This window comes from Hordeum vulgare, chromosome 1H (assembly GCF_904849725.1).
Source record: "Hordeum vulgare subsp. vulgare chromosome 1H, MorexV3_pseudomolecules_assembly, whole genome shotgun sequence".
NCBI classification, from domain to species: domain Eukaryota; kingdom Viridiplantae; phylum Streptophyta; class Magnoliopsida; order Poales; family Poaceae; genus Hordeum; species Hordeum vulgare.
In genome coordinates, this window is record NC_058518.1 from 9583166 (window position 1) to 9605422 (window position 22257).

The following is a 22257-nucleotide window of genomic DNA, read 5'->3' on the forward strand; positions in this document are numbered from 1 at the left end:
GGCGCCTCGATGGTCTTTGAGACGGTGCGTGAGGAGACGCTCCTAGGACGATTTAATGAGCGACTTTAAAATCTGCTAGAGATGATTTAATGTGCCTTTAACACCAATATTGAGCGCCTCTACATGTCACTTTTATTGTAGTGAGGGAGATGCACCAGTTGTTTTCGTTGATTTTTCATGCATAGTTTGTTGTACGTTGATTTTTCGTGCATAGTTTGTTGTACTTTATCTCATTAAAACAATCAGATTTTTTCGTGATTATCTTATTTCAAAATTGAATTGTTGGTGCCTAGCTAGTCTGATGAGATTTGCACTTGTGTTCTGCCGTATCTGAATTTTTTGTACCAAATGCTTAATCAGTGTAACTGCCTTTGAATTTTATTTACAACATGGACAGCAGTGTTAGTTATCAGGTCATGAAAATGCACATCCAAATTACTTATCGCTGCTTTATTACAACTTTATACTAAAGTTGTACTAAAACAACATACAAAATATTTTTAAAAATTCAGACCTAATTGAAAAAAGGCACTATTCAAACTAACCTGTACATTTTCTTTTCATTTGATAGTTGATATGTATAATGGTTGAATTTTTGGGTGGTAATTTGTTGTACCAATGCGACCTTGTATTGATTGATGTATATGTCACCAACAAATTGTTCACCTAATATATGGTACTCACATCTTGTTTATCTGATTCCATTTAGGGAGCATTCGACACACGCAAAAAGAGATTTCATTTTATTAAGATATATTAGGCTGTTTTTGGTTAAGCTCAATCTAGATTAGCATTATCATAAAATTACTATCATGGCAAATCGCATACGACGGGCTAGCAACATCTAGTGTATGGGGCTATGGGCCAAAGGAACATGTCAACAAAGAGAGATTCAGAACATACGAGTTCACCGAAAACTTTGGTGCAATGACATCGTTAGCCACAATGGGGAAGATGAGGTGGTTACCCGCTCGCGAGGAAGGAGATGAACTATCGCTGTGGATGTAGTTGAACTTGAATGAGCAGTCGCGCCGAGACGCTCCCAAAGATCTTACCGCCCCTCACCTCGTGCAGTTTCTCGAGGGACTCGGTTTTGAACAGGCATGTTCTCCTAGACTGTTATGCACGTGGTCGCCGGAAAGGGGTCACCGGAGAAGCAGGTCAGAGCAAGTTACTCGGCCAGAGAGTGTGTGTTCTGTTTTCTGTTGTGTGTACTTTTTATAGTCTCCCTTCTTTGCATTTCCTTTACACGGAGAAGTCGACGCCTAGGAGAGTGAAGCGAAGCAACTAACACATGGGGGAAGAGCTCTGAAAACAAAAAGTGTGTCCACAACGAGCTCGAGTATTGACATGTACACCCAGAGCTAGGCTGTGCACTCTCATGCAAAATTTGTATTCTTCGAACAAGGTATATAATATAGCTCAAGCTCGAACACAAGTCACGCAACATGACCAAGGTTTTAAATCTAGGCCGATATATCAATTTTGAGATCTATCAATGTAAACATAACATATCATTTTATAAATATTGTTTTCGAGGATATCATCTGACATGGACCGAAATATCAACCAATATGGCTGATATTTCACCCGATATGCCCACTAATATAGGTCATTATGTTGATGAACACAATTATTTATCAAAAAGTGGTGAAAAAAAGATTACGTATTCTCTACTTCATCGTATTTTCAAAGTCATGCATTAGAACACACATATAATGTATTGTTCTTAATCTTAAAGTGGGGATTTATGGCTCTATCTTCAATAGTTTAGTAATTAACAAGTCCTAAACTAAGAATTTTAATTTGCTATCCTACAGTGTTGACACCATACATTTTGTTTTTACTAAAAAGACATTTTTGAACAAAAATATTAGAAAAACATAGGCACATTTCCTCTAATATATCTACGTATCGCCCGATATATTACTTGATATCCGGCACCTGATTGTTGAAGCCAAATCGATACGAACCATGTAAACGATATTTTAAACATTGGACGTGACCCACTCGCTTTTGCAGAAGTGAGTGAGTGAACACGCACTACAAGGAGTGGTTGAACAGCCTTATAATGGTGTTACTCTTTCTTAACTACTCCCTCTGTTCCGAATTATAAGTCGCTGGGGACTTTGTTCCGACCAGGTGAAAAAGGGTAAATAGACATTTATGCCCCCAGTTCAAATTCTAAATCTGCCCGTCTTCTTCCTCAGCGTCTTCCACCTCCGCCTCCGCTCCCGTCCTCACCCTCCACCTCCACACCCGCCCTTCACCTCCACCTCCACCTCCACCTCCCACCTCCAGCGGTCCGACCTCGCCCTCGACCTCCATCTCCGGCCCCGCCCTCGACCTCCACCTTCACCTCCCCCCTCCGACGGTCCGGCCTCGCCCCCCACCTCCGCCTCCGGCCTCGCCCTCCACCTCCGCCTCCGGCCTCGCCCTCCACCTCCGCCTCCGGCCCCGCCCTCCACCTCCCACCTCCGGCGGTCCGCCCTCGCCCTCGACCTCCACCTCCGGCCCCGTCCTCAACCTCCACGTCCACGTCCACCTCCACCCTGATCCTGGCGCCTCCACCTCCAAGACTGCACCCAGGTCGGAGAGCCTCCACTTCCAGGCTCAGGTGATCCTCCTCTCCCGAGCTGCTGCTACTACTGGTGGTGCTGCTGCTGCACAACGCACTCCTCCACTCCACCTCTAGGCCTTATCCTAGAGCTGCTGCTACTACTAGTGGTGCTGCTGCACACGGCACACCCAGCTGGAGGTTATTTCTGGAGCTGCTGCTGAGCTCGGTTGATGCCCACATTCATCTCATCAACCTGAATTTGGCAACAACTCTATCAATATTTGGCAGTAATGTGAACAAGTGATTGTCAACTGAATTTGAAGCGAAATGGTGATATTTACTACTGCTACTGAAGTACTCCAAAATGAATGTTCTGTTTCTAGCCAACAATTCTAAACAAGCAGAAAGAAAGATAAGAAGGTGTTCACAACTGCCAATAGCATAGGACCAATAACAATTCTAAACAATTAACTGAAATTTAACAGCAGCAGTACACTAAGAGAGAAGAAGAGATAAGAGAGAATTAACTGAAATTTTAACTGTTCCAGAATCACTTCGGTCTGGATAATTCAGCTTAACTGGACCGGCTTGCGGTTAGGAAGATCTTCCATGTATCCGCGAGCAGGCCCCTTGCGGGCTACCGGAGACTGACGAACAAGTTCAGACAATCACACCCAAACTTAACAGAAAAGAGCAAAAGCAGATTTAAGAGGCGCCTAAGGGCCAGCCAAGAACACAAAATTTGGTCTCAGTGAAACCATATTTCAAATGCAGGAACTTCGGTCTCAGTGAAACAGGTATCATGTGTCACATCTACACAACATAAATGTGTGGTGTAAATCACAGTGTCACAGATACACAGCATAATGTGTGGTATAAATCACAGGTACACAGCATAATGAAGTTTTACAAAGTTTAGCCAACAGAAACACAACAACTGCTGGGTTTTCCTGAAACAGGTATCATGTGTCACAGGTACTGCAACAAGTTGAAATAACAAGATAAAAAAGAACGCTAATGTGCAAAACCTCAAAACAAGTTGAATTTTGTCGACACGCTGCTCGGAACAGTTATTTTTCTGTGAAGCTGAACTAGGCAGACCGAAGTGATTTGGGTTTTCAAGTACTAGCAATTAATTAACTAAAAAATTACTGCACCAGATCACCTTCTGTGAATAACTACTCCATTAGCAGGTGGTTTTCAGGTACTAGCAATTAATTAATGTTGCTGATTTGCTCGATGGGAATGTTGTTCTCTGCACATACTTTTTTCTATTTCTTCAATCTTCTTTTATTCTTCTCAAGATATCTTATGTCCTAAGGTTAATTTGCAGCAGGAGTAAGAAGCAGGAGTAAGATGGAGAACATGGTCGTGCCGGACCTCAACTGCACTCCACCTGCAGATGAAATGGATGAAGATCCAGTAGTTGAAATGGATGAAGATGCAATACTTCAAATGGATGAAGATGGAGGTACAATTACAGTAGCATTTCAAACTACTTTCAGTTAACTGTAGCATTTTTGACTATTTTTCCTTTGTTGTATTCCTTCGTGCAGGTGTTGAGCAAGCAGTTCGGAAAAGAGACAGCCTTGATGACAAGCAGAAGTATGCTGCTTATGTTGCATTGCATACATTATGTATGAGTAGAGGAGGAAAATTTAACAGAGATGATAAGAAAAAAGTGGCCGACTTTTTTGGAGTAGGTGTTTGGAATATTCAAAGAGTTTGGAAGAAAGCGATGAGGCAAATTGCACAAGGTTTGGAGGTTGACGTTTCCAGTCAGAGAAAAGGAAACTGTGGAAGAAAGGCAAAGGACATCAACCTAGACCAAATCCCTACAATCCCTCTGAACAAAAGGTCTACCATCCGATCACTTGCTTTGCAACTCGGATGCAGCCCCACCACACTCCACAGGAAGTTCATGTTGAAGTTGATAAAGAGACATTCAAATTGTGTGAAACCAATTTTGAAGGAAAAGAACATGAAGGATAGAATGAAATTTTGCTTGTCAATGCTCGATGAGACAACAATAGAAACTGGAAGGCCTAAATTCAAGACCATGCACAACGTTGTGCATATTGACGAGAAATGGTTCTATATGACAAAAAAAACAGGAATTATTATCTGCTCGATGAGGAGGAAGAGCCTACAAGAACTATACAAAGCGGCACTAGTATTGGAAAGGTCATGTTCTTGACTGCCGTTGCTAGGCCAAAGTGGGATAGTGAAGGAAATGTGACCTTCTCTGGGAAAATTGGAATTTGGCCGTTTGTGGAAGAAGTTCCTGCTCAAAGAAAAAGCGACAATAGGCCTAGAGGAACAATGGAGACGAAGTCCATAAAAGTTAGCAGGCAAGTGATGAGAGAGTTCATGATAGATAATCTACTGCCAGCAATACAATCATCTTGGCCTGAGAATGATGCTGGGCAAACCATCTTCATACAACAGGACAACGCAAAGCCTCATATCTTACCCAATGACCCAGAATTTTTAGCAGCAGTCGAAAGCATAGGACTAGACATCAGACTAATCCAGCAGCCCGCCAATAGCCCTGATTTGAATGGGCTTGACCTTGGATTTTTTAGTTCGTTGCAATCGATGACAGATTGTCTAAGCCCAAGAACCCTTCAAGACCTTATTAAGGGTGTGTTGGAAGAATTTGAAAACTATGAGGTTTACAAGCTGAACAGAGTTTTCTTATCCCTACAGGCTTGCATGATAGAAATTTTGAACCATGCAGGGGGCAATGGCTATAAAATACCTCATGTGAACAAGGAAAGGCTCGAGTCTCTTGGGTTGCTACCGCTAAGACTTACATGCCCTCAAGAGGTTTACGCAAATGCCTTACACAACCTACAACTAATGGATGCTTGTTGTTGCTGAGATGAGGTTTGTCGTCGAGATGTTAGAGATGCTAGAGATGCTTGAGATGCTAGAGATGCTAGAGATGCTTGTTGCTGAGATGAGGCTTGTTGTTGCGATGAGGTTTGTCGTCGAGATGCTAGAGATGCTAGAGATGCTCGAGATGCTTGAGATGCTAGAGATGCTTGTTGCTGAGATGAGGCTTGTTGTTGCCATGAGGTTTGTCGTCGAGATGCTAGAGATGCTAGAGATGCTTGAGATGAGGCTTGTTGTCGAGATGCTAGAGATGCTTGTTGCTGAGATGAGGCTTGTTGTTGCGATGAGGTTTGTCGTCGAGATGCTAGAGATGCTAGAGATGCTAGAGATGCTTGTTGCTGAGATGAGGCTTGTTGTTGCGACGAGGTTTGTCGTCGAGATGCTAGAGATGCTAGAGATGCTTGAGATGAGGCTTGTTGTCGAGATGCTAGAGATTCTTGTTGCTGAGATGAGGCTTGTTGTTGCGATGAGGTTTGTCGCCGAGATGCTAGAGATGCTAGAGATGCTTGAGATGAGGCTTGTTGTCGAGATGCTAGAGATGCTTGTTGCTGAGATGATGCTTGTTGTTGCGGTGAGGTTTGTCGTCGAGATGCTAGAGATGCTAGAGATGCTTGTTGTTGAGATGAGGCTTGTGTGGAGTATGTGTAACTCCTTGTTTGTATGGAGTATGTTTGTGTGGAGTATGTGTAAACCCTAGAGATGAGGCTTGTTGATATGCTTGTGGGGAGTAAATGATATGCATATCATCCTGAAAATGTTTCTAGGATTTGAATTTAAGTTGCTGCAAAGTTTTTTGAATTTTCTGTTTTTTTGAAAAGTTTTCATTTAGATTAACACAAAAGTTTTCATTTAGATTAACACAAAAGTTTTCAATGATGGAAGATGCTTGACAAGAGAAGAGAAAAGAAGAAAGAAGAGAAAATAATGTCCAGTTAAGGAGAAGTTTCACTTAAATTCAGTTAAATTCAGTTGGAGTAAGAGGGGAGAAGACAGAAGAAAGAGAAGAGAAGAGAAAGAGAAGAGGGAAGAAGAGAACAAGAATATGGAGGGCAGAAGAGGAGTAGACTAGAGTAGTTATACAGGCTGAGTCTGTTTGACGGGACGAGTGCGTTGTTACTAGCACCATTGGGAGGAGAGTTTTGCTGCAGGTAAGCTAACTATAACTGGAAAACCCCACTGAAATGCTTATAATTATCCTCCAGTATGATTCGTTTTGATGTGCCATTGGTTTCACACACATGCTTGGCCTATGGGTTCAGATTTTAATTTTAGATGCTTCACAATATATAACCAGCGAAAATTGATTTAATAATTGGATTATTGTTGATTGCAAGAGTTCCATTATCTCTGCAGAAACCCTCCGTTAGTCACTCATGTTGATCCGGACGCCCCTCTTGGGAGAAAAGCACCAGACATTGGCAACAGGCAAGTAAGCTTCCCTTGATCAGTAGTGTCGTAAAACTGGATCAAGAAGCATTGCAAGCAAGGTACTCCTACTCCTAAGTGTACTCCCATAATACTTGTACTCCCGATCAAATTGATCCCAAGGTACTCCTACACCTAACACAAATGCAAAATCTGTAATGGAAATATGGTGCTCCCAAACCCCACTAGCATAATCTGAATGTGTATGTTCACAATCTGTAATATGGTGCTCCTAGTTCAGCTTCATAGAAAGATTTTGCTATCCCAAGGATAATAACTGTAGGAGCACCATAATTAACTTCGGTCTGCCTAGTTCAGCTTCACAGAAAGATAATATCCCAAGGATCAAAATCTGTATGTTCAGAATCACATTCAGGCCACTCTTACTCCTTTACTCCTCTACTGAATTTACCACTTTTACTCCTTTATTCCTCTACTCCATAATCATGTTCAGAATCCCACTAGCATAATCTGAACTAAGCATGTCTTACTGGAAATATGCGAGGAAGAAGCAAGAAAAACAAAGCTGGAGTACTCACAGTGCCGTCGTCCGGGAGGAGCTTCGGTGCTGTCGCCGTGTGCTGGTCATCTTATCGTCCCAGCAGTGCTCCGGCTGCTCCTCGCCGCCGCACGGATCCAGCAACTCACCTCCTCCCAGCGGTGCTCCGGCTGCTCCTCGCCGCCGCACGGATCCAGCAACTCACCTCCTCCCAGCGGTGCTCCGGCTGCTCCTCGCAGCCGCACGGATCCAGCAACTCACCTCCTCCCGGCGGTGCTCCGGCTGCTCCTCGCCGCCGCACGGATCCAGCAACTCACCTCCCCCCAGCTCCTCCTCCTGTAGCTCCTCCCGCAGTAAAAATCAAATCTTGGGACGACGAAGAGGGAGTGACGAATGACGACGAGAGCAAAAGAGGGCAGCGTGGGTGTGGTTAAGGGAGAGGCAACATGGATGCGGTTAATGGAGAGGCAGCGATGCCGCGAGAGGAAGAGGACATCGGCAACGAGATGCAGATGCCGTGGCGACGCAGGCGGCGAGGTGCCGCGGCGACGCAGGCGGCGAGATGCGAGTGGACCGTGAGGGAGAGGGAGAGGGAGGCGACGGCCGACGGGGAGAGGGAGAGGGAGGCGACGGCCGACGGGGCCGACGACAGGCACGAGGAGAGGCAGAGAGGGAGACAGAGCGGTGGGGAGAACTGGAGTGGACGGAGAGAGTGAGCGGGGGCAGTTTTGGAAAACAGAAAAATTGCGTAACGTGCCAGAATTTGTACTAAGAAACCTTAAACGACTTATAATTCGGAACGGAGGGAGTAGCAGTATGGTATTTCCTTCATCCAAATATGTAAGGTCTAATATATTTTTTGATGTTGTTTTTGACCACCAGGTATATGTTACGCCATAGAATTCGTGGAAATCCGAAATCAGTTGGTGCTCCCGGAAATGCATGCTCCTGGTGTGAAAAATATTTTTTGAAATGTCAAAAAATTCTAAGTTTGCTTTGTCACATTCAAATACTACATGCAAATTTGTAGGCAAAAATGGTAAACATTTTGTCATGTTAAAAAAACAAAATAAACACCAATTGTTACCCCTAAATGTCATCATAAACGTGATTAGGTGGGCCTGGCCTAACACAGCTTCGGGCCCAGGTCCAGTTAAAACACGACTCAGCACATCCGTTAGTGCGTAAACGCTTTACGAAGGCGGAATTCTGTTCTCCCTCCGTGGCCTCTCTCTCCATGGCCGCCAGGAGAGGTCGCCGGCGGCGGCGTAAGCGAACGAAGACGACGCGTAGGGCCTCTTCCCCTCGCCCACCTCGGTCTCCAAGGTCCCTCCCCCCTCTCCCTCTCTGATTTGATTCCCCGTGTCGCTGTGGCCCTAGTGATCTGCTAGGAGCTCACCACCTAATCTCGTCCACGTATGCTTTGAGAAAGAAGGAAATCTATGCACATGATCTTCAAATTTCCAATCTGAATGATCAAAAGACATGGACTGAAGTACACAAGTTGGAACTCCACTTATTTGTGATGTGTGAATATCAGCGCATTCTATTGGATTCCACTTATGTTAAAGTAGAATTGCCGTCTTCAAATCAGAAATTATCATATACTCCCTCCGTTCCTAAATATAAGTCTTTAAAGAAGTTATCGTGTCATGAAAATGCATGTCTGGATTCAAATTCCATCTATACTACCAGAAGAAGGAGATTAGCATTTGAGGCAGACAAAGATAATAGTGCTTAATTTATTTATTTTTTTAGGACACCTCAAGAGGGGGCAGGGGTTCCTGCATTTCATTAAGAAGAAGAGAGTTGGTCTGGTTTATAAGGAAAAACCGGACCCGAAAACCTAACATTGTCGGCTAATTAGGGAAAACCGACTGAAAATCCATAAAGAAAGAAAAAAGAAAACGAAAAAAAGAGGGGCACTAGAACTTAGGGGTAGGGGCTTAATTGTGGTCAGTCTAGCCACATGCGAGTAAGTGTCAAAGAAATATTCGAAAAGGTAAAACAGAGTTGTTGGCCACTGTGGCCTTTGCCGGAAACTTGAACAGCGACGTCGTCAACAGCATAAAGTACCTAATCATGCATCATTTCACATGTAATCTCTGGAAAGGTAAAAGTGTTTGAATGTTACTTATCATCATATGTTTCATTAGGTTTCCATTTAGAAACAGCATAAAGTACTCTCCCTTTCCATCCTTGTAGCAGCCAACCGCAATCTTCATTAACGAAGAATTCCTCATGAGAAAGTGGGTTCTTCATTTGTACTATGTTCTTTAAGATGGCTGGATCGACGGGAAGCTGCTGGAACCCAGCCTTGAGGCACCTTGCTTGCCACTGCCTGTAACTCTCCGGCCTCTCAGTTCTCTCTGCGCCTTCACATGCTATGATGTTAAGTGCATCCTGCCCAAATAGGATCTTCTCAATCAACTTCCTTGCTTTATTATCCCGTTGAACATTTGCATCAAGCATGTCAAACATTGAAGAGTAATGGAACATGACCTCTTTGAAACGTTGTATGAAGAAGGGAGAACTGCGTAACCCGTTCACTATGCCAGAAATAAAAATCTTTGGCTTCATCCTCCTCATAGTTTTGAGCACCTTATCCCTACTATTTACAGCTTCGGTGTCATGACCAAGATTCTTCATCCGGAACATGCAGTTGATTATCAGAACTTCATCCTCGTCGATGTTAAGATCCTGAATTTTAATGGTATCCCATCTTGAGGCGGCAATGCCCTGATACTGAAAAGGTACCTTGAACATGTGTGCATAATCAGCCAACCGCTTCCCTGTCTCCTCAATCATTTCGCAGGGGTGGAAACCTGGCTGGGGAACGTCTATACCTGTGATCCGAAGCTTAGGGGCTCCCTCTTCTTGCAGTGAGAACCTCTGAATCATTAATGGCCATTGAAGGCCGAAGCCGATACCGAAATCAACGATGTGCACCCTTGGTTGCCCTTGTGAAACATCAAGAATTGCTTGGCTGGCAAAGTAGTGTGACGTCCTGTCGAAAGGGCAGGATGCAAGAAAATGGCTGCAAGCATCTAACCAATCGGTGCTACTTGTTCGCCTCTCCATGAGGTTGCGATAAACCTGACTCCCGATCCCAGCCAAGCGTGCCTCGAGGCCATCCGCCAAGTAAAATGCCAGTCTCTGAGTACAATCACCATCTGCTGAGGAGTGTTGCCTTATCTTCTTTAGGAGGTCACTGGCCAACAGGTGGTCATGTTCTGCCATAGCTTGTGCGCAATGGACGAGGAGAGTCCTGAGATCAACCAACTCTCTCCTCGGTTGCTTCCTCTGCCATACCTTCTGACCTCCTTTGCTCCGGCCTTTCATCGAGCTCTTGTTGCCTTCCTCTGCCATCATCCCTCTTTGTGGTCTTGCTATTTGTCCCAAACTCTTCCGACCATAGCATAGCAGAATCCGGTCGAAATTTTCATTTCGAATTATTGCACAAGCGGTGAAGGCAAGATGTTTGTTGCTCCTTCTTTCCAAGACATCCCACTCCTCCCTTGGGTCTGCCACCTCAAAAATTGCATTTTCGCTCCTCCCTCCTACTTTCGCCTTTGTGGTCAGTCTGGTGATAGAAAGTATGCCATTCTCTAAACATATCACCAGCTTATCAATACTTGGAGCAACAGTCGGTGCCTCCTCGACGCCTCCTCTCTGACGATGCAAGGCGGGGAAACCAGATCTACATGTCGGCCCAACACTTATCAACGGACGTTTTTGCAGAGAAAGAAGACTCCTATTGCAGGTATATAGACTCAACGGGTATGTTGTTAAGGGCTGTAACACGCTGTAACTGGAACAGTCGTTATCACCGAAGCTAGTGCTCCAGAGCCTCTTGTAACGGCTGGTCCAGCTCTTACCAGAGTTACCTGTTCCATTGCTGCTATGCAATTGTTGCCAGTTAGTAGCCGGCGGGTATACCGGCCCAAGGATGTCACGGAATGGCTTCTCGGCGGCCTGGAGAGCAGCAGCCTCCTCTTGGCACACGCCGACCGGTGCCTCGTCGACGTCCTCCATCAGCATCTGGCTTATGTAGTGAAGCGCATCGTTTGATCTGATCCTGCGGTGCTCAGGGCTACCCCCTGCGGCAATCTGAAATTGGTTTTCTCCAAGGCTGCTGTTGACGCTGCACAGCCCAGGGCTGGTGACTGCAGCATGCAGATATGTGCTTGCTGCAGTGGTTGTTGGCTGCGCCAGGAACAGTGGCCCACTCAGGCCGTAGCTGTCCACGGTGAGCTGCTGCTGGGAAGAGGAAGCGCCGTCGTGTGGTTGCTCGGCTGCTGCGACGGTGTCCAGATCGTCAAGGAGAGCTTCAACCGCCATTCCGGAAACCCCCACTTCTTCCTATTCCCACTTCAAATGGAGGATTATATCGTCCTGGCAGAACTGGACAAGACGCATGTGATTCTTCTTTGTACCACAGCAGATGAATCAGCTTGTTGCCTAGCTGCACGCACAAAAAAAAAGGAAAAGGAAAGCTACTCATTCATGTGAGATAAATTTTGGTTCACATGCTCATCTGCCACAATCTGGAGTGATCCAGACTCCAATTGTTGTCGGCTGTCCATAAAACGGAATCCTGCTCGGGAGCACTTTTTCTTTGTTCCTCCTCAACTTCAGCTTATGATTGTTTTGGCATGCCATATACTGATGAAAAAGAAATTTCCCGGACGATTGTGGAAACGAGCATAACTATTTTACCCGGTTAAACCTAGAATATATAGCATCAATAACAGAAAAAAGGACTCACCCTCCGGTACTTCTCAAGGCGATTTTGAATCTACGATGCGCCTAATACCATTGTTCCTTTTTACTTGCAGCAGGCTCCTCATCTAGCTTTTGGTTATCAAGAAGCAGCAGCAGGATCAGATCAGAAGCCTTGAGGAGGAGGGGGAGGACGGGGGTGTTGTTAAACTGAGTCGTGAGCTGTGGTGTCGATGTAAACCAAGTCTTTTGTTCCCCAAAACAGCCATGGTGATTGTGACAGAGGATGGTCCAGATTACAGCCGTTATCCTGTCGATTAATCCTAGGTTTCAGTCCTTATTAAGGTTCCTAATTGGGTGGTACAGATGTACCAATGTTTAAGGAGTGTGAATACCTCTGAATTTTGTATAGTTGTACCAATGTTTAAGGAGTGTGAATGCCTCTGAATTTTGTTTACAACATCGACGGTAGTGTTAGCATCATGTCATGAAGATGCACATTCAGATGTAATCTATACTGCTAGAAAGAAGAGAAAGAAAATCTGTTAAATTTTCAGCAAATAAAGGAGATGCACTATTCAAAGGTTTATTTTCTGTTTTCTTTCCACCTGATAGTTGATCTATGTAACGGTTTTTATTCCAAAAAAAGTAGGGTTTTTTCTTGTACTTTTATCTCATTAAAATAAGGGAGACGCTACGCGTCCACCGGCGGATACGTAAGAAATATCCACCACCGTTATAGCCGTCCGATGTAAGCGATGTCGTCCGTCCGATCCGATATCTTCCGACCAAATAGAACCTGAAACTGCTGCTCAGTTTCAGAAACTAACAGGCTGCTGCGGTTCCGACAGACTGTGCGCCACGCAGCCACCGCGGCGCCGCCCGCAGCCACCGCCTCCAACCACCGCGGCGCCGCCCCGGTAGCAACTGCTCCAACCACCGCGGCGCTGCCCCGCAAACCACCGCGGCCCCGACAAACCTACACCGCCCGCAACCTGCCTGAACTCCATGGCGCACCACATCGCGCGCCAGATGGTCGGATCGGACGCCAACCTAGCTGACGAGCACGACCATCTTTCTCAGCTCCAAGCGCCTTCGGGGAGCTTCCGCCGCGAGCTGGATCTTCAAGTTGGTTCACAAATCCTTCGGTGGTGTTTCCTGAACCCACATCGAGCAGATCCCGTCAACAAAATTCGGTGAGACATCCAGTTTCTGAAACTGTAGCTCTGATCCAAAGTGAAAGAATGAACACCTGTGTGTTTCTGAACCTGTTCCCGAACCTGCCTAGCTTCTGAACATGTTCCTGAACCTGCCTAGTTTCTGAACTTGCTTAGTTTCTGAACCTGTTCCTGAATTTTTTTACTAGTGAAAGAATGAGCATGTTTCTAAACTTAGTTGCAGAAACAACTGCCTAGTTTCTGAAATTAGTTGGAATAATAGAACAATGAACCTGTTCCTCTCAAAAAACAGAGCAAAAATGAGCCTCTATGGCTTCTGAAACAATTGTCTAGTTTCAGAAACATAACCTGAAAAAATTGCCTGTTTATTTGCCCCTCTGCTCCCAATTTCAGTTACTATTGATTTTGATTTTGTTCCAACTATCATATGTGATTTTTGAAGTATGATGTGACTGTTGCACAATAATTGTGTTGCATGAAAATGTAACTGAAGGTGAAGGAAGCTATGTCGAAGATTCAGAAGGTTTGTTGTTTGAAGATGCAAGCCAATATGATTCAGATGATGGAGATGTTTCTTCGCAGCCGCTGCCGCCCTATGTTGGGATGGTGTTTGACACAGTTGACGATGCTCACAAATTCTACAATGACTATGCCTTCAAGTTGGGGTTTGGAACGCATATATCTACTTCAAAATTCACGCAGAAGAGAGGTCAAAAGAAAGAGGATGCAACCCTCATAAAAAGGGTCTTTGGATGTGTGCACGCTAGAAAGCCTGTTAAAACGGAAACCAACAGCAGTTCAGAGAGAATTGCAACTGGAACCAGCAACTCTAGCAGGCAGCCTAGTGAGGGGATGGATGTCACAAGAAAACGTCAAAAAAAACAGAATGCTCCGTCATGATTGTAAGGCACATATGATTGTTGGGCTAAGGGAGGGGAGATGGACAGTGACTTGTTTTGTTGCGGAGCATACACATCCGATGATGGATCAGCCGGAGCGTGTTAGGTACTACCGCTCGCACCGCAGCATACCCAGCGAGGATTACCAACTGTTGTTGACGCTGCATGATGTGAACCTCTCCAATTCAGAATGCATGAGCGTCCTTGGCAGGATCCATGGAGGTGACACTAGGATACTCCCATATGTGAAAAGAGATGTTACAAATGAACGTGCAAAGCTCCGCAGAGGGTTAACATTTTGAGACATGGATATGACAGTGAAGTATTTTGAGAGGAGGAAGGGTGAGAATCCAGAGTTTTTCTTTGCGAAACAGCAAGATCCTGCAACAAACTCAGTGACTGCATTGTTTTGGGTTGATGGGAGAACAAGGGCGTTGTACCCGAAATACAAAGATTGTGTATTCTTCGATACAACATTCTGCACAAACAGATACAACATGCCATTTGCTCCTATAGTTGGTGTAAACAACCACCTCCAGACAATTGCACTAGGATGTGCCCTGTTGCCGGATGAAACTATTGACACATTTAAGTGGGTTTTCCAGCAGTGGATGGTTGCGATGGGTAATGAGTATCCTACCAACATCATGACTGACCAGGACCAAGCGATGGCAACAGCCATTGATCAAGTGTTCCCGAACACTTGCCATAGGTGTTGCAAGTTTCATGTGCTTAGCAATGCACGGTCCAAGTTGGGAAGGCTATTGAGCAGAGATGGGGCTTTTGCAGATGTGTTTTACACTTGTATCAACCAATCCGAAACCGTGGAGGAATTTGAGGAAACATGGCAGCACATGTTGCATTGTTTTGAAGTTGCAGAAAACAGACACCTCAAAAATATGTGGCGAACAAGGCGCACGTGGGCTCCAGCATATTTCAAGGACAAATTCTTCCCGTTCACGAGCACAACAGGCAGGTCTGAGGGTCTCAACTCATATTTTAAGACCCTGATTCGACCAGCTGATTCCGTTTGGAGATTTGTGCAGCAATATGAAATGTGTCAAGAAACTATGCTTGATCGTGAGGACAATGCTGGATTCACTGGTGAAACAACAGCTCCGCCTCTATACTCTCGGTAGGCACACTTTTGAGCTTTGCCCGAAATTCAAAAACAAAATAAAAATGTTGTTGTTGACCTATTTCTTTTTATGTTCTTGCAGCTACAACATCGAGCGCCAAGCTGCTGCGTACTACACCCGCACTATCTTCGGTAAGTTTTAGAAACAGGTGACAACATCTACTAGCTTCATTGTCAACCAAGACACTGACTACCAAGGGCAAGGCGTCGTGTTTGAGCTGAAAGCAACATCCTATGAGAACCCGAAGCTTTATTCTGTGCATGCTGTGAAGGATGAAGGGTTGTTTGAGTGCAGCTGCCACTACTTTGAGATGAATGGGCTGATTTGTGCACACATAATAAGGGCGATGGTTCATCTCAATGTGCAAGCAATTCCACAACAATACTTATTGGAGAGGTGGTCCGAAGCAGCCACTACAAGCATGGGTAGGACTGGCAGGTTGCTGGACTTTGGGCACCCCTCGACAAACACACTGAAATACAACTCCTTGTGTCGAAGGTTGACATGGCTTGCCTCTAATGCATGTTCCAATGATGATGCCTATAGAATATTGGATGATGCAATTAAAGCCCTTGAGCCTGCCATAGCAGCGGCCAAGAGAGGAGCCATGCCTGATCAACAAGCCACGCAACATAGTGAACCTCCAACACCACCCGCTGCGACAACGGTAACAGTGAATGGTGACATGCCACAACGAGAACGCTCCGATATGCTGCAAAACCCAGCTCGTGTGCCTAAGAAAGGCCGACCAACTGACAGAGAGAAGAGAAAGAAGACCCTTGTAGAGCAGCGAGATGATGAACAAAAAAAGAAGATGAAACAACAAGGGAAAAAAGCAACAACATCGGACAAGACAACAGCTCAAAAAAGGACTGTTCGCTGCAAGCACTGCAATGAATTGGGACACAATATTCAGACATGTGGCACCCTAAAAGCTGCGATGGAGGCGGCAGCAGCGTCCTCAAAATGCCAATTCTGCTCTGGGGTTGGACATGCAGTCCCAGAATGTCAATACTTGAGAGCTATGATGGCAAATGATCAAACAGTTGCCCAAATGACGCAACTGAACCTGTAGGGAAAAGATAGACAGAAACAGGGAGGCGACAAAACAACAGACACAATTTTTGTTTTATTTTCATCATGGTAAATGTAAAAAATGTACTTGCTCTCAGTGTTTGGAAAACAGAGGCTGATACTTGTTGCATAATCTTTTTCTTATCTATTTTTTGCAATAAAAATACTATTTTAAATTTCTGCAACAAAAGTTTGTTATACACTATTTTCTGCAATGAAGGTCATGTTTTGTAGAAAAATGTTGTTGCAGAAATGTTTTGTGAACTTGAGTTACAGTAGAAATCCTGTTTCAGAAATGTGTGTAATTTTTTTTGTAACAAAATGCTTTGTTGTAGAAAAATTGCCTATTTAGTTGTCCCCATGCTCCCAAAGTATTTCATTTTGGGAGCAAAACTGTATGTTTGCTACGCGTATACCGGTTGTTCTTTTTAAAAGATCAGCCTCGCGAACCGAGGTATTGCTGCGGAAACATCCGCATCAGAGGTCGTGCCGTAGAAATCATTGCAAAAAAATGGCCATGCAAAAAGTTGCAGCAAACATACAGTTTGTCCCCTGTTCATGATCTTGTTTACAGAAATAATCTTCGTTATGTTGATTTTCATTTTTGCATGGCGTGCATATGTTCTAGAATGCATCCATTAAAAAAGATTACCACTGTACCAAAAATGTTACATGAAAAAACACATTACAGAAACATGAAAAAATGCTTTTGAAACACACCATCAGGATCAGGTAACTGCCCATTTGTATTTGTATTTTGTCATGTTCACACATCAGGGATTCAGGTAACTGCAAATTATATTTCTCATGCTCGAAAAAGATGGCATGCCCCAGCTACATGTGATCAATGACAAAAAAGATCAGGTAATGTCTCTGTAACACATCAGGATCAGGATGAGGTAACTAGAGAATTTAGTTGCAAAAACACATGTCGTGCACACATGCACTGAAAAAAAAAAGAAGCCTAAAACTACTAGCTAGGTCTTGTTGCGGTCGTCTTTTCACTTGAAACTATGACTTCTTCAGCAACTTTTCGAGCTCCTCCTCCGAGCTGAGGGTGTTTTGCGGATGTTTGAAAAGCTTTGCTGCGATGTACTTGCGGAAGTTGAGCAACGAGGTTGTGTCCTGATCATACACGGCAACAAAAAGAAAAAAAAACATGTTAAGATACTACTAGCAACAAAAAGGGAAAAGCTAGTGTGTCCGGAAAAGAGATTCCGCAACACAGATTTCACACAAAAAATGAGTAGAAAAAAAAGAGGAAAAGCAAAAAGTCATACTGTATTGAATGCCTTTAACCCCCTTGCAGTTAAGTTCTCCATGTACAGAATAGCAAACAAGCCGCAATCAAATATGCCAGTAAAAAAAGGTTGGAGAAAAATGAGATCACATATATGAAATAAAAAGTTGCCAGAAAAATAATGTATAGTTGCGGAAAACAGTACATTGTTGACTGTTGTGGGTAGCCTGATGGACTGAAGCGCTCAAACATGTCAAGATTGTGCTTCCAAGGGTTTCTTCCTCTCACCAGAGTTTTGAAGTTCTCTATCTGCAAAAATGCAAGACTGGTTGCTTCCGAAACATTGATTTGAAAAAAAAAGCATGGTGAAAAAAGAAGAAAAACAAAATGCTACCCCATACCAAATTGGAACAAGGCTTCTCGAGGATGCTGACATAATCAGAGTCTCTAATGTTGGAGTCGAACACATTGAACTGTTTATGAATCAAGTTTAGAACAACGACCGCCCAATGGTCTTCTTTCTCAATGGTGAAGAACAACTGCAAAATATGAAGAAGGAAAAAGGGTCACGATGGTTGGATGGTGCCGTGGATGGTTGTTTCTGAACATAGTTGCAGAAACAATTGCCTTAGTTTCTGAAATAGTTGCAGAACAATTAACTTAGTTTCTGAACTTATTTGGCAAAGCAGAACAAATGAACTTGTTCCTCTCAAAAACAAAGCAAAGGTAGAAAAATAACTGTTGTAACAGATGGAAGAAACTGCAAAGCAATTCCTCTCTCACAAAGAAGAATGCTATAATGATATAAGGGCATAGTTGCATAACAAAGGTAGAAAAAAATTATTGCAATTGTAGACAGAACTTTGATGAACAAAAAGCCTTACTTGGTCAGCTTTGGCAATGTCGTTCTTCTCACAGGCCCTTTTCAAATCTTTTGTGCAGGAATTTGTATTGAATGAACTTGGGTCCACACAGAGTTTTGACTGCATATATAAGCAAAAAAATTGCAACAAAAAAAGAAAGGTGAAAAAAAGGGAATGTGGCTGTCTTCTAAAACCGACTATGTTGCGTTTCGAAATCACAAGTGACAACAACAGGGAAAAAACATGATAGTTAACTCACAGCAACATGTGGTGAGAATGCAAACTTCCTTGGCTTGCTTGAACTGTACATGTGCTCAATGTTGAAACTTTCAATATAGAGTGACATCACCTCATTGTTCACATGAGCCCGCTTTTTGAGCCCGTTGCTGAAATGTTTGAATGAAATATCGAAACCACCTATCCTTATGAACGAAGGGCTAATTTGTTACAAGAGATGACAGAAACTTGGTTAGAAGTTGTGAAACTATTCCTTTGGTTTATTTTCTCTCAGCACACAAAAAGAGCAAAAAAGCGTGAAAAAACTTATAGTGGCTCGCCTCGGGGTGGGTCCTTTATCTTATAATTGGTACAACAGTACCTCTGGTATATCGCATCATCCATTGCATCAATTTTTTTCTTCTTCATTTTTGGCAACTTTGCTGCGGTTGATTCGGTCGGTGCAGCTCTCTTAAGTGTAGGATGCTTCTGATCATGGCCTTGCCCGCTGCTGACTTCAACCTGTGCCTCCTCTATTGTATCATCAATACATGCTTCTGCCCCAAAAAAATGAAAAAAGACAGCGGATGAGTAACAGTTTTGAATCATGCATGTGCTAAGTTTCAAAAAACAAAAAGAAAGGATGATATGTTGCGTAAACAAAAAATCACGGGAACGACTTATATAAACCTGCAGGGCCTGTTGATATTGGCGGGAACGTCGCGAGTGGAGTGACATCATAAACAGGACCGGGTGAAGCAGCAGCAGCAAAAAGGTTATCAAACAAAGGGCTCCTCGCTCGAATCTTCACGAAAGACTCGATATCAACAGCAGGCGATCGTGGAGGTGATTCAACTTGTGGCACATCCTGAAACAGCAAGGCATCGGGGCTTCCAGGTTCAAACAATCCAAATGAAGGCCCGTCTTCGAGAGTTGTTTCTCCTGGTCTCCTAATCAAATTCACGGGACTGCATATATCTTCTCCCTTTGCATTGTTGCGATCATCTCCAATGTTGTTCTCACTCTCACTCTTATGGGTTTTTTTGTCAGCATTTGTTTTCCCAACTACAACTCCTGGATCAACACTCTTTGTGTTGTCCGGCTGAGAGGCTTGTTGCATAGACGAGGCAATGACGGTGGATTGAGCAGTTGATGTATTACCTTGTTCCAAGTTGTTAGGCTGCTTGGGCTGCTGTGGAGATGAGATTGTGACAGATGCATTGACAGTTCCTGTATTAGTATCCCGTTTCTTCTTCTGTTGCGGAGACGAGTCATTAGCAGTTGCTTTGCACATGCCAGGAGCGGGAGCTGCTGCTGCATGAAAAGTGACATCATGTTTCGCTTCGTCACTCCTAAATCCAGCTTTGGATGCTTCAGACAATATCAGGCCCATTCTTTTGAGGTAGATGCCCTCCAACAAACTCCCAAATGAGCTCAATGCACCTTTAAGTTCTGTAGCATGGATGTCTTTATGCTTGTTGAATATAGCACGCATGTGTGGGGGCAGCTGGAATGCATAAAAAACAAAAACCCAAGAACGGGGGAACGACATTAGCCTCAAAGTTTCATATTTTCTGTCAACCAAACAAGATATTATGCGGGGAAAAACAGAGAGTTGCAGAAAAGAAGAAATGCAAAATATGGCTCACCTCTAATTCATCAAATGCTCGTAGAGGGTGCAGCCAGTCCTCCAAAGAACCACACACATCATCACCACCCTCCGTGTTTTTCGGAGGTGGCTCATGCACATTCCGTGTTGTGCCATCAGCTTTGTTTGTAGCACCTTCTGTTGGTTGTTGGACGCCATCAGCACCAACCATATAGGGAATCTCTGTTGCGGACATACTAGCTTTGTTGGGTAACTTGGCAAGCTGCTCTATGTATGACAGAAACTTGGTTGTTGCGTAAGGTGAAGTGGAGTTGAACTACAAATCCAAAAAAGTAAATATATTGAAAAACACTTGAAAAAATGTGATAAAAAAGAATACAGATTTGCATTGAAGGTATTGTTTGAACAGTTTGAAAAAAAAGAATACTTACAGGGCGCTTCCCGAAACCATCTTCAATGGTATCAACTGCAATAACAGCGGTGAAATCCAACTCCTTCACAAAACAAGCCCGTGGCAGAGAATAATCGATGGTATGATCAACTATACATCCTCTTGGGATGTCAATGTGGTCCATGTAAATTACCTACAAAAAAGAAGAGGCGCAGAAGCCAGTGTAAAACCAATAGGCTCCGGAAAACAAAAAAAATGGGGATGCTGCGGGAATGAAGGGAAGTACCGAAAGCATTGGTAGACAACCGCCAATATGGAATTTTAGTTTGCCTTCATTCCTCTTATCCTGGTATTTCTTAACTTCCTTCATCGCGTCTAACAGAATATGCTCATCCCACTCAAACTCGTGGACAACACTCATGTCTTGCAAAGTGTGCAGATATTCCAAAGGCACCATATTTCCGGTACCAGGAGCTAGGACCAACGAAAGGCAAACTAGAATCCATGTCCTATTAATGGTATCCTCATCGTCATCATCAGCGTTTGATAGGACAGAGACTGTGGTTGGTATTGGAGCCCTTTCGCCTTCCAAATAAATTTCACGGAAATCTGCTTTCCCCCTTTTCCCAAATTCAAGTGGCTTGCTTCCGGATGGCACATTAAATAGCTTCTTAACCATATCCCTTGTGAGTTGGATTTTCTTGTGGTCACTTAACCTGCGAGACATGAGAAAATCAGTACATGTTTCGAGAAAAAAGAAGATGAAAAGAATTTATGCAACATAGAAAAAAAATGAAGCAAAAACAAAAACAGCAAACACATACTTGAGCAGCCGCTTCTTAGTATCAATCCTCATGACTATGAAATTGACAAGTTCTTCTGGAGGAGGTGGTAAAGGGGAGGTATGAAGCAAATCCCCGAAAGAGGACTTGCTTATGACATCCCTCTTTTTCTCTTTGACGGTGTTGGCTATCTCACGTAGCCGCTTCGCCGACCATCGAGTTATATAGATACCCATGCTGTAGAAACAAAAACAAATGGAAACACATGAGCTACTACAAAAAGCAGTCGTAAAAAATGCAAAAGAAAATGAAACATTGTATGAGAAGCATAAGCTTGCACAAAGTTGCAAGAAAAAGAAAGTTGCAGGAAGCATAAGCTTGCACAAAAGTTGCAAGGAGCATAAGCTTGCACAAAGTTGCAGGAAACACAGGTCATGTTACAGAATTTTTTACAACATAGATCAAGTTGTAGATTTTTTTTATTGCAAACAAAAGGTCTTTATATTGCAACAAAGGTCTTGCTGTAATTTACTCTTGCAACAACAATCTTGTCAAATAAATTTCTGTAAACAAAAGTCTTCTTGAAGAAACTTTACAGAAGTCAAAAAATTTGCACAAACATTTTGCAACAAAAGGTCTTGCTGCAGAATTATTCTGCAACTAAGATCTTGTTGCAGAAATTTGTATGTTTCCATAATCGATGTCCGTGCGAGCCGTGACCCTGTTTCTGAATAAGAAGAAGATATTTCTAAGAAACGAAAG

General features: G+C 43.7%; 1 pseudogene; it reads left to right on the plus strand.

Moving 5' to 3' along the window:
- The first annotated feature begins 13112 nt into the window (after positions 1 to 13112).
- Positions 13113 to 16395, plus strand: LOC123395207 (annotated as a pseudogene).
- Positions 16396 to 22257: the final 5862 nt, after the last annotated feature.